Below are 11131 nucleotides of genomic sequence, written 5' to 3'. Positions count from 1 at the left end.
ACAGACGTATTACTGAATTGCAACTTTGGATTTATACATACCAAAATGTTTTTTTGAACTGCCAAACCGCGAAATAGCGGTGTACATCTGCGCCCTAAACCCTTGTCTCGTAATTATGGCGAGCAATGAGGCAGAGAAATGTTATTGATTATCTTGGTAGCGCTTGCTTGCCCTGAGCCTAAATTGTAGCCTCAAGGATTTAGTCAATAGCGTTTGAGCCCCGGCGCATGCGTGTGCCTGCAGATACTACTTCTCCGGCGCACGTAACCGCCTCCCGCCTGTGGGCGGGTTTTCCTAACGTGAGAACCAAGACGTGTATTTTTTCATTGGATGACTTGCTCTTGCCCTGAAACCAGTGAGCCTTATGTCGCGCTGAACAAAACAGGAAGATTTAGTGGTCTGTGGATGCGGGATCGCTGCAGGTGAGAAGACGTTCTCCAGGAAGATTCGGTGTAATCAGATAGTGTTATAGTCGAGGCCCAGTACGAGCGGAGGACGGTGGTTACACTGATGGCCACAGGCACCCGCTTTATACCCACGTGACAACCCACTGGACGGACAGCATGTGTAGACGCAGAATGTCCTTGGCGGTTGCCATCTTAGGTTGGGAAAACCATCAATGTGATAACCGGTGATCTAGTTGGGCTGCCGCTTCACAGGTTGGAGTGATCTTGCAATTCTGATAAAACCCTTGTAATCTTCTAGCAGTTGGCACCGCTCGATGTAGAAAAGTAGCTTTGCCATGGTTGCTTTAGTATATATAGGTGACTGACTTTGTGATCGAAACGATTGGTAAGCGTAACGCATTGGTTTCAGAAACAGCCTGAAAGAATAACCGGCTGACAATGACAGGACACATCACATGAAGAATATGTTTTTAGGTGGTTGGGCACGTTTAAAAACAATTTTAATCGCATAATATCCACAGTTGAGGGCTCATAAATGAGTAAAATTCTGGATGCACGTTTTGTGCTGGCAGGCTCAAGGTTATATATATTCTGTAGAGGGCATTCTATGTTAGAAAGCATTTTGGAGACAGTAGACAGTTCTCCGTATTTACCCACATAGAGCTGTTATCTACCCCCCAAAGTCAGATGACAGCACTGCATTTTCATACCGGTCAACTCACCGGCATTCAGGGTAGGTGTGATTCGATTTTAACTATTTTTTTCACCTGTGACAAACAAAACGACTCCATAGTCTTTAATGGTGTCACACGCTTTTCAAACCCATACCAGCCCCAAGAGAACTGAGAACTGTTCGTTCACCATTGTCCTTATCAGGATCACCCTCTTAAACGCCGTACTTCACCAGCATTTTTGAGGCCAGTGGTTGATGAGCACTTCAAAAGAGTGAGTTTTGGAGATAGTACGCCTGTGCACTGAAGTGGTCGAGCCTTTGTTATGTATGTCTTGGACACATTGTATGCATGATGGTAGGAAGAGCTGTGTCTCAAGTATTCTGGTGCTACACTAATGGTCATAATGATCTCTAGCAAATTAAGATTCTCTCCTCCTGTCATTCATCGCTTCCCCTCTGACCTTATGCATATTGTGGTCAGTCTTCATTCCTATCACCTCTTCTCCCGTCCAAAAAAAAGATAACATGCTTCTGATTCCATCCCTGCTTCCCTACTTAACGCACCTCTTCACATCGCAGTCTATTGTAGGAGAATAATGCAGTGTTACCTTTGTATTCACATCACGGCGGTACCATGCAATAGGCCCACGATAACGCATCAAATGTCTGCGATAAAGTCAACGCGACGCCGTAAAAATGCAAAACACGAACGCAAAAAAAGTTGCAATGGGGGCAATCGTAGTACAAAATTCTGCGGTAACCAGCGGCAGGCCTGCAATTCCCACGCATCAGGCGGGAAAATGCACCAGAAAAGCAGAGGTAAAAAAACGTGAGATGACTATGTACGAACACAACCCCACACCCGTGACGTAGAACAAATGACCATTGTCCCGCATCAAATAAGCATCTCTTCACAAACCAACACAATGCACATTGGCATGCAGTCTGCATGTAAACTGCGCCAATGCGGAAACCTACATGGAACACACTGTGAAACAGCATCTCCCCATCACATTGCGTAGGGACAATCAACGCCTCAGGCGCACAAACTTTTCATATCCATGATCAATCAATAATGAAAGCATGGACAGAACGTAGGTGCAGTGACTCCGACATACGTACATGTTGCCCATGTTGTGGGACTCCAGTCACAGGGTGCATCCCTGCATCATTGTGGTACATGACCCCAAAGGAGCCCTGTTGTCACCTTTAGGTTACAAATGACAGCCAAAATGGAATGATTTGGGACACATGTGAAACGCCGAAGAGTGGGATTCCGTACTAACTGACACACAGAACTGGCAGGTCGAAAATGTGATACCCTAAACAGCCTCACTGCACCGAGGTGACACACCCGCCATCCATTAAGAAATCATAAAATTGCTAGCACTACATGTCGCACTCACACCTGTCTGAGTGATGTGCTTGTACAGAGGAGTGACATGCACCCAGGGAATGTGTCTTGAAATGCATTTATTTGCACATGCTGTGCCTGTGGTCACTTTGTACTGTCCCATGATTGCGAAGGACTGTCACAATGTGACTTGTTCATGTGAAGAAATTGTCAATGATGGTGTTACTACGGGCTACTCCTGCTGTGGCTGCAGTGGGGTGTGGTCCACCTGCCTCATCTTCCTCATCATCGTCCGGTGCATCTGGCACTTGTATCTATGGGGCATTGCTGCGTACACATATGTTGTGCAACACATCATCTTGCACACGATGTCTGGGCTGTACAGGAGCCTTCCACCTGTGATGTCCAGGCACCTGAAACGTTACTTCAACACACCAAATGTGCGTTCCACGATACCCCTGATGTCTTTGTGGGCCGCATTGTACTGCCTCTGGGCCTGTGTGTTCGGGGCTCAGAGTGGTGTCCTCATCCAAGCACATAGTGCATAACCTTGATCACCTGTGACAGTGCAGAGATAGACATGAGTCAATACTTCGTTCTGCATGATGTGTTGGCAGGCTCACTGGTACATTGGTGTGTGATATGTGTGAATCAGTGATTCCTTTATGACATGTACTGCTTGTTGCAAATGAGCGTCCTCAATGTGTATTACGTAGCCTTAGTGATGCTCCTCCCTCCCCCGAGCCTATTCACTAGTGTGCGCAGAGCTCTTGCACCCCTACGGCACACCACTGTCATGCCTGTCTGCGCATGACACACAAGCCTTACTATGACACCGTGATGTTGTGCGCTGAAGGTGGGGGCCACATGTGTGTAGGCCTATGGTAAGGACAGGGCGGTCACAGATGTAGAGTTCATGCCTATCTGAACTCACCATGTGGTTGAGGGTAGACCTTTGGCTTATGCTGCGGCAATAGCGCCACACACAACAGTTGGCATGTATGATAGCGGGCTTGAGCTCTCTCATTTACCCCTCTGCCAGCCACACACTCCGGGGCCATGCTCCATTGCAACATTGAATGTAGCGTGACTGGTGGCACCGACTCTACAACAGAGACACACACATTAGTTACTTCCTTGGCAAGGCCTAAGCTTAACCACACCCAGAGCCACGTATTGAATTACCACACCTCTACGCTATATTGCCGTATGCCTGTCCATTCCGCACAGGGGGGTACGACACAGCTACATGTCCCAGGTCTACCCCACTGCCTGAGGTGACAAGGTTGCGCCCACTGTACACAGCACATTGTAATGTGGTATGGCCCGGGGCTCTCATGCATACATAATGACAACACAGACACACTGAGATGATTTGTGGAAGTGGCTACTGACACGTGCGCCTTGCATCTTTTATTGCCAGGGTCACATGTCCAGTGACTCCTGTACTGGATGGGTGTTGGGTAGTGTAAGCCACCCCTCAGGGGTTGGTTGGTGCTGGCAACAACTACAACAGTGATCAGACAATCAGAAGTTCAAACAGCAAGGATCCATAACTTGAGCTACACAGAGTTAGTGGCCCCGGATGCACTGCTGCCGGCACAGGCACACCGCCACGGCACGGTGACTTGCGATGCACTGAGGTAGGACCACGAGAGCTGAGTGGGTCCTAGTTGATGTCCAAGGAGAATGTCGCGCAGTGTTATGGGGGACAGTGGGAGCTGTCCATCCAGGGCATGATGCAGAGGGCAGAAGCAAGCAGAAACAGGCAACATGGAGTAGTTGAATGCTACAGTCTCCTGTTTACCACCATGTCAGTATCAGCTACATGATGATGAAGACAACCCCCAGGCCATAGACTCAGACACCACCAAAGTACAACCACAGAGTCAGTGGCACCAGAGCTGGAAGGAGATGCAGACTATGATGAGGCCTGTACAATGATATGAACTCAGCCATGAAGAGATCAAGGCTCAGTTCCAATTGTGTGACCTACTCGACCGCAGTGTGTGCCGGAGGCACCGGTCAGCAGTGGCCCACAGCCACGTGTCATTGGCTTGCGATGCTCAGAGGCTCAGAGTTATTGGCACCAGTGCAGTTGGTTGTGTTCGATCACCTCCGTAATAGAGATCCTTTTTCGCTCCGGACAGAACCGGGTCTTCCTCCTCTCCTTGCGTACTGTGATGTGAACTCTGCCATGACGAAATCAAGACTCAGTTCCAAATGTGTGACCTACATGACCACAGTGTACGCCGGAGGCCGAACTCAGCAAGGGCCCACAGACGCGTATGGTTAGAATGCTATGCACAGAGTTGGTGGCACCACATCGAACGGAGTATAGTGACATAAAATCAGCCATAAATATGTACTCTGCCATTGTGTAATCAAGACACAGTTCCAAATGTGTGACCAACTTGTCAGCTGTGTATGCCGGTGGAGTACGTCAACGTGAAAGGAGTACCGCGGGCCATGCTCGCAGATGCTGTGATGGTCTGGGGAGGCTGCCAAGGTCGCAGGCCTCGGCCTTGGAGCTTGCACCGGCACGTGCTGGGCCCTCAGTGACCCACGCCGGTGTCGGCAGGTGAGCAGTGAGGCCTGGGTGCACAGGGGCGGGCAAGACGGGTTCGGGGACCAGCGGCCCGGGGTGCAGCGGGGTCACAGGATCGCAGGCAACACCGCTCGCGGCGTCGGCCTCGTGACGGTGTGACAGGCGCCGCCCTGACAGACCCGTTGGCCATTCCGGAAGAGGACCACGCCCAGAGCTACGTGCTTTTAATTCACACCTGTGCGCTAGCCTAGCATATGCCAGGCCACGCTTACAGGGGAGACGTAACAAGCTACATTTCCGCGGTCTTCCCTACTAGCTGGGTGATATGGTTGTGTCCACTACACTCCATACACCAGCGGTGTAAGTCGACATGGATATGAGTGTGGTCTGCATTCTGCAGTCTGTCCTGCATATCCACGCCACACTTGGCACTGTGTACCTTCTCAGTCAAAGGGTCACTTGCCTCCTTCGCACATGCCTGGTTCCCATCTCTCCCCACAGTCTGTTATTGTGTGGCTAAGGTGCCATGCCGTTGTTGGTTCATGTACATGGCCAGCCCAGGTTACCACATTAAGTTGTGCTGTCGTGTCTGGTGTGTGGGAATGTTGTTTGGTATGTTGTATGTGAGTTTGTAACATGTGCATTCTCAGAGTTGTGATTTACATGATTGTGGAGTTTGGGTGTGTGGTGTGTTCATTTGGTACTTAGCAACGAGCAGTGCATTGTCGTAGGTGCCATTCTGGAAGCTCAGGTTGATGATGGACTGTCGGAAGATGTAGGAATCATGCACACTGCCTGGGTAGTTGGCGACGACGTTGGCAAAGAGTCGCAGGTGGTCCACTATTGCCTGCATATTGATGGAATGCGTGTGCTTTCTGTTGCGCTAATTGTGTGGAGTGTCAGCAGGGTGCACAAGTAGGACATGTGTGCAGTCAATTGCCCCCAAAATGTGCGGGAAGCCAGCTATGGCATAATAGCCTTGCTTGGTCTCCAGCTGTTCCTGCGCAGTGTGGGGGAAGTATAGGTACTGGGGTACCAAGCTGATGATGGCATCCAGGACAGGTGTGAGGAACTTGGATAGGGCTGGCTGTGAGACGCCTCTGACTCTGTCGGTCGTTGGTTGGAAGGTACCAGAGGCCAACAGGTGCAGCACAGCCAGCAGCTTTGTCTGCGGGGGGATGTTGGTTGTCCGCTGTGTTGGTATCATCAGCCTGTGGGCAATGATGTTTAGGATGCGGAGGATGGTTGTCCTTTTGAGCCTGTAGTGGGTAATGACATTCTCTGGTGTTCAGTCTGTGAGGCTGGTGCGTTTCCTGAAGGTCCGCTGTCTTTGTCTGCGCTGCCTTTGTGGTGGGAGGGGGTGGGGGGTTCGGGGGGGAGGTGGTGGGCCTGGGTGTAAGTGGCGTTGGGTGTTATGGCCCTGATGGGGCTCCAAGCTGCATGATCAGTAGCTCCAAGGCATCTGTTCTTCAGGTTTGGCTCTGGGCTGGGCTCCCTGTTCTGGTGCTGGCTGTCGTCCGACTTTACACCAGGTCAGAGCAGGTGTTAATTTCCTGCTGCTAATGCGCCTTATCGCCTGTTTTGTGAGAATGTTGCGGAGTGGTGTTGTCGCAGTTTTTTGAACGGGAACGCCTACTCTGCATCTCATTAGCGATCGTTGCCGGTGTCATCTGTGGCGATGTTTGTTTTTTTGCGGCTACTATTGCAGGTAAACTCGTGATATGGGCTGTTAGCACCAGCTTGTGAATGGGGCGATACATTTATCGCCGCTTTGGCTGCAATGAAGTGCTGATAACTCTGCGATGAATCCTTGAGAATATGCCCCACAATACTTTAGCCAATTCAACATGGCCCTTATCATGTTTTGATAGACACTGTTGCTTTCACACATACTCTCTACTACTCTGCGGTCTTGGGTCAGACCTGACGCTTGCTTAATAAAAACCTTCTTCACACTCTTTTGCAGAACATCTTATCACTACTGCTCCCCGCCAAATTTTCTCATGCACAATCGGTGATCTAATCACCTTCTCCATTGTTCGGCTCCACTACTTGCAACCTCTCTCCTCTCTGATTCCTCTACTATTTCACACCTGGATAAATAAATCACGCACGGGGGGGAAGGTCTTCTACCACTTGGCCCCCTCTTACTGGAATCAACTTCCTCTTCATCTTTGTGAATGCACTAACTAATTGCAATTCCGATCTCTCAAAGCCGAACTTTTTTCAGACTCCCTCGTTTACTTTGTAACTCCTCTTCAGTCTCCCTACGCTGACCTAATAGCACTTCTATAGCGCGGAGATACCCCTTTGGGGGTGATTCGGGCGCTATATAAAATATATAGTATGTCCTCAGTCGTGTTTTCAGGGGGATCCTAAAGAATGCCACACTTCTGCTTATGCTTGCTACGCGGTGATTGGCTCTGTGCATTTGATTGGTGGTGTGGATGATATCATGAGTTGAGATTTCTTGTCATTTTGCTTCTTGGTTCCAACATATCCTGCTGGTTAGTGCAAGAGGCTCATTCTTACTGAGATGGCATCTGACCTGGGTATTTTTTAGAAGTTATCCAACACTTATGATTTACCTCGAATCCTTATAGCATATTTGGATCACTGAACTCTGTTGTCTTGGTTTTTCTATTGCTTTTTAGGTCTCGCTGAAGCCATCCCGTTAGGGATGCTTTGGCGAGATTAAAGTAAGGGCTTTCAAAAGTGCACCCAAAGTGGGATCGGGTACAGTGCATGTGAGCACAACCACGCGAATTGTGCACAGCTTCCATTTGCCACCAGTCACTTCGTGCACGCGCTCCGTTTCTGCTGCCACACGCATTCAGCTCACCAGGCTGCACACCCCCTCATCCCCCATATGCTCGCTCGCCAATGTCCCTCCCACCCTTCCTTTGATCTCCGCCGCGAGTTATCACAGGCTCCTCTCCGCCCCTTCCTTTTAATGGCCCTCCCCCAGCACAGAGCGCGCATCGCCTGTTCACTCTAGCCTTTACCCAAAGCACTACTCACCTCCCCCCCTACTCGTAACGCTTCCAGTGACGTCGTCTTGTTGTTTTATTAGAGTCTACATAGACTTGGCGATGCCCAGTGCCTGGCAGCCCAGGAGCCCGTTAGTATGGACACACGGTGTGGCGTGGGGGGTCGTCGTGTGTTTGTGCAGCCTGTCCAGCCCACACTCTGCTGCACTTTTGTAACCAGATTAGACAATAGTTTGCTTTCCTGCCACTCCTGTAACATCTGGGAACCGGCTCCTGGAGTCACGCATTCTGCCCTGTCTGTGTTTCACGGGTATATTGGTTTAACAGGTATGTTCATTGTGCCTGTCTTCCCCCAGAGAACACACTACTTCACAAGTTAAGCCTGTCCATGCCGTCGGGACCCTCACATTATCCTACAGCAGTGGTCTTGAAAACATTTCATGTGATGCCCCCCTTACACACATTCATTCTATAGACCCCTTCTGCAAAATAAAAATGTGCTCTCGAACTTAATAATTCACGGGTTAAATGTTTTCAGTTGCTAATTCTTTCCTGTGCGGTCCTTCTCTGTGGGGGGATCTGCCCTCGGGCGGACACAGTCTTGAGGTGAACCTTCCAACTCCAAACAACCGGACGCCCCACTCAAGCCGCGCACCTCCCCTCAGAATTGCAAACCATGCTCACGGCGAGGCCTCGGGAACTAGGCACGACAGTACCTCCTTTTTTGGGGCAGTTTTTTTTTTTAAAGCGCGAAGTCGAGCCAAAGGTGTCACAGGACCACTAGTAGCATTTCAGACAGACACATTGATATTTTTTAGGCACGGAGAGATTAAGTAATTTGTTAATTTTAGAATGTGAGGCTTCGGCCGAAGCTCCAACCCTGTCACCCCAGCTTCAAGGTTGGCCGCTCCAGCCAGTACGCCACATCCTCTGTTAACTTCAAGGTGCCAGAGTAATTTGAGATAAACAAAAGCCACCTGGAAGCCTAGTTTTACAATGTGTGCCCCCTGCAGACTCTGCATTTCTTGAAAGGCTCGCATCCCCCCCCACTGCACTCGCCTGCCCAACCCGCTTGTTTCTGCTTGTCATTATAAACACATTAACATTGTGTGACCGACTGTGAGGGATGCACTGAAGGGGGGAAAAGAAGCAACCTGCAGAAGAGAAGGCGCTCCACTCAGAAGGTTTGATTATAGAGAAGCTGGAGCAAGATCACCGCCGACCAGCTCACCACCTCCCTCAGCCAGAACCCACCTGCCAGCCCACCGGACCCCAACGAAGCAGCCCGCAACTTCATGTAGTGGCTTGATCGCCTGCGCCAACAACCTCGCACCACTGAAGAACCCTCCCAGCAAACCCAGAAGCAAGAAGGCCCCCTGGTTCACCGACTAACTCCAAGAAGACCTGCCGCACCCTCGAGAAAGCCTGGCTCCTCGACCAGACCACTGACAACATGACCGCCCTCAAACACGCCACCCGCAAGCACCACCAGCTCATTCGCACCACCAAGAAGAAATCACTGAAGGATCGACTGGACAACAACGCCCACGACAGCAAGGAACTCCTCAGCATCGTCAAGGAGTTCTCCAACCCCAGCACCGGCAACAATGACATCACCCCTTCACAAGATCTCTGTGACTCCCTCGCCTCGTTCTTCCACTGCAAGATTGCCGACATCCACAACCGCTTCGGCGCACCATCCTCGCACCCAACCGTCGAACCAACGCACCCCACTGCCACCCTCCGCACCTGGACCACGGTGACCACCGAAGACACAGCCCGCACGATGAACACCATCTACCCCGGATCTCCGACTGACCCCTGCCCCCACCACGTCTTCAACAAGGCCGACTCCACCATCGCACCCCAACTCCGAGACGTCATCAACCCCTCCTTCGACACCGCCACCTTCCCGGAGAGCTGGAAGCATGCCGAGCTCAGCGCCCTACTGAAGAAACCAACAGCGGACCCCACCGACCTCAAAAACTTCCGCCCCATCTCGCTCCTCCCTTTTCCTGCCAAAGTCATCGAGAAGATGGCCAACAGACAGCTTGCCGCCTTCCTCGAGACGAATGGATCCCTCGACCCCTCGCAGTCCGGTTTCAGAGCCAACCACAGCACCGAGACCGCCCTCATCGCAGCCACCGACGACATCCGAGCCGTCCTCGACAACGGGGAAACAGCGGCACTCATCCTCCTGGACCTCTCCGCAGCGTTCAACACTGTCTGCCACAGCACCCTAGTCCAACGCCTCAGCAACACCGGCATCCAAGAGAAGGCACTGAAGTGGATCATCTCGTTCCTCGCCGGAAGAACACAGAGAGTCCGCCTCCCCCCGTTTTGTTCCGAGGCCACCAAAGTCATCTGCGGCGTCCCGCAAGGATCATCACTCAGCCCCACCCTCTCCAACGTCTACATGAGACCTCTCGCAGCCATCGCACGCCAACACAACCTCAACATCATCTCCTACGCCGACGACACCCAGCTGAACCTCTCCCTCACCAGAGACCCCGACACCGCCAGAACCAGCCTGCACGAAGGGATGAAAGACGTCGCTGAGTGGATGAAGAACAGCCGCCTGAAACTGAACTCAGACAAGACGGAAGTCCTCATCCTGGGACCATCACCCTCCGCCTGGGACGACTCCTGGTGGCCCCCAGCCCTGGGCACCGCCCCCAAGCCAACAGACCACGCACGCAACCTGGGCTTCATCCTGGACTCCTCCCTCTCGATGACCAGACAAGTCAACGCCGTCTCCTCTTCATGCTTTCACACCCTCCGCATGCTCCGCAAGATCTTCCGATGGATCCCGACCTAAACCAGGAAGACAGTCACCCAGGCCCTCGTCACCAGCCGACTTGACTACGGAAACGCCCTCTACGCCGGAACCACAGCCAAGCTACAGAGCAGACTCCAACGCATCCAGAACGCCTCCGCCCGACTCATCCTGGACATCCCCCGACGCAGCCACATCTCCGGCCACCTGAGGGACCTGCACTGGCTCCCCGTCAACAAGAGGATCACGTTCAGGCTCCTCACCCACGCACACAAGTCTCTCCACAACCTGGGCCCCAAGTACCTCAACGACCGCCTGACCTTCCACACGCCCACCCGCCAGCTACGGTCTGCTAGCCTCGCCCTCGCCGCCGTACCACTTAT

General features: G+C 51.8%; 1 protein-coding gene across 1 annotated transcript in view; it reads left to right on the top strand.

Annotated features, from left to right (window-relative positions):
• The first annotated feature begins 281 nt into the window (after nucleotides 1-281).
• TIMM9 (translocase of inner mitochondrial membrane 9) overlaps nucleotides 282-11131 on the top strand; it is a 50004-nt gene continuing 39154 nt past the window's right edge. The window contains exon 1 of the mRNA XM_086937985.1: nucleotides 282-422. The gene's annotated coding sequence lies outside the window, so the exon portion shown is untranslated. The remainder of the gene's footprint in view (nucleotides 423-11131) is intronic.

The sequence above is a fragment of the Lissotriton vulgaris genome, chromosome 9, assembly GCF_964263255.1.
Source record: "Lissotriton vulgaris chromosome 9, aLisVul1.2, whole genome shotgun sequence".
In the NCBI taxonomy this organism is placed as follows: Eukaryota; Metazoa; Chordata; class Amphibia; order Caudata; family Salamandridae; genus Lissotriton; species Lissotriton vulgaris.
This window is presented reverse-complemented; position numbering and strand designations above follow the sequence as displayed.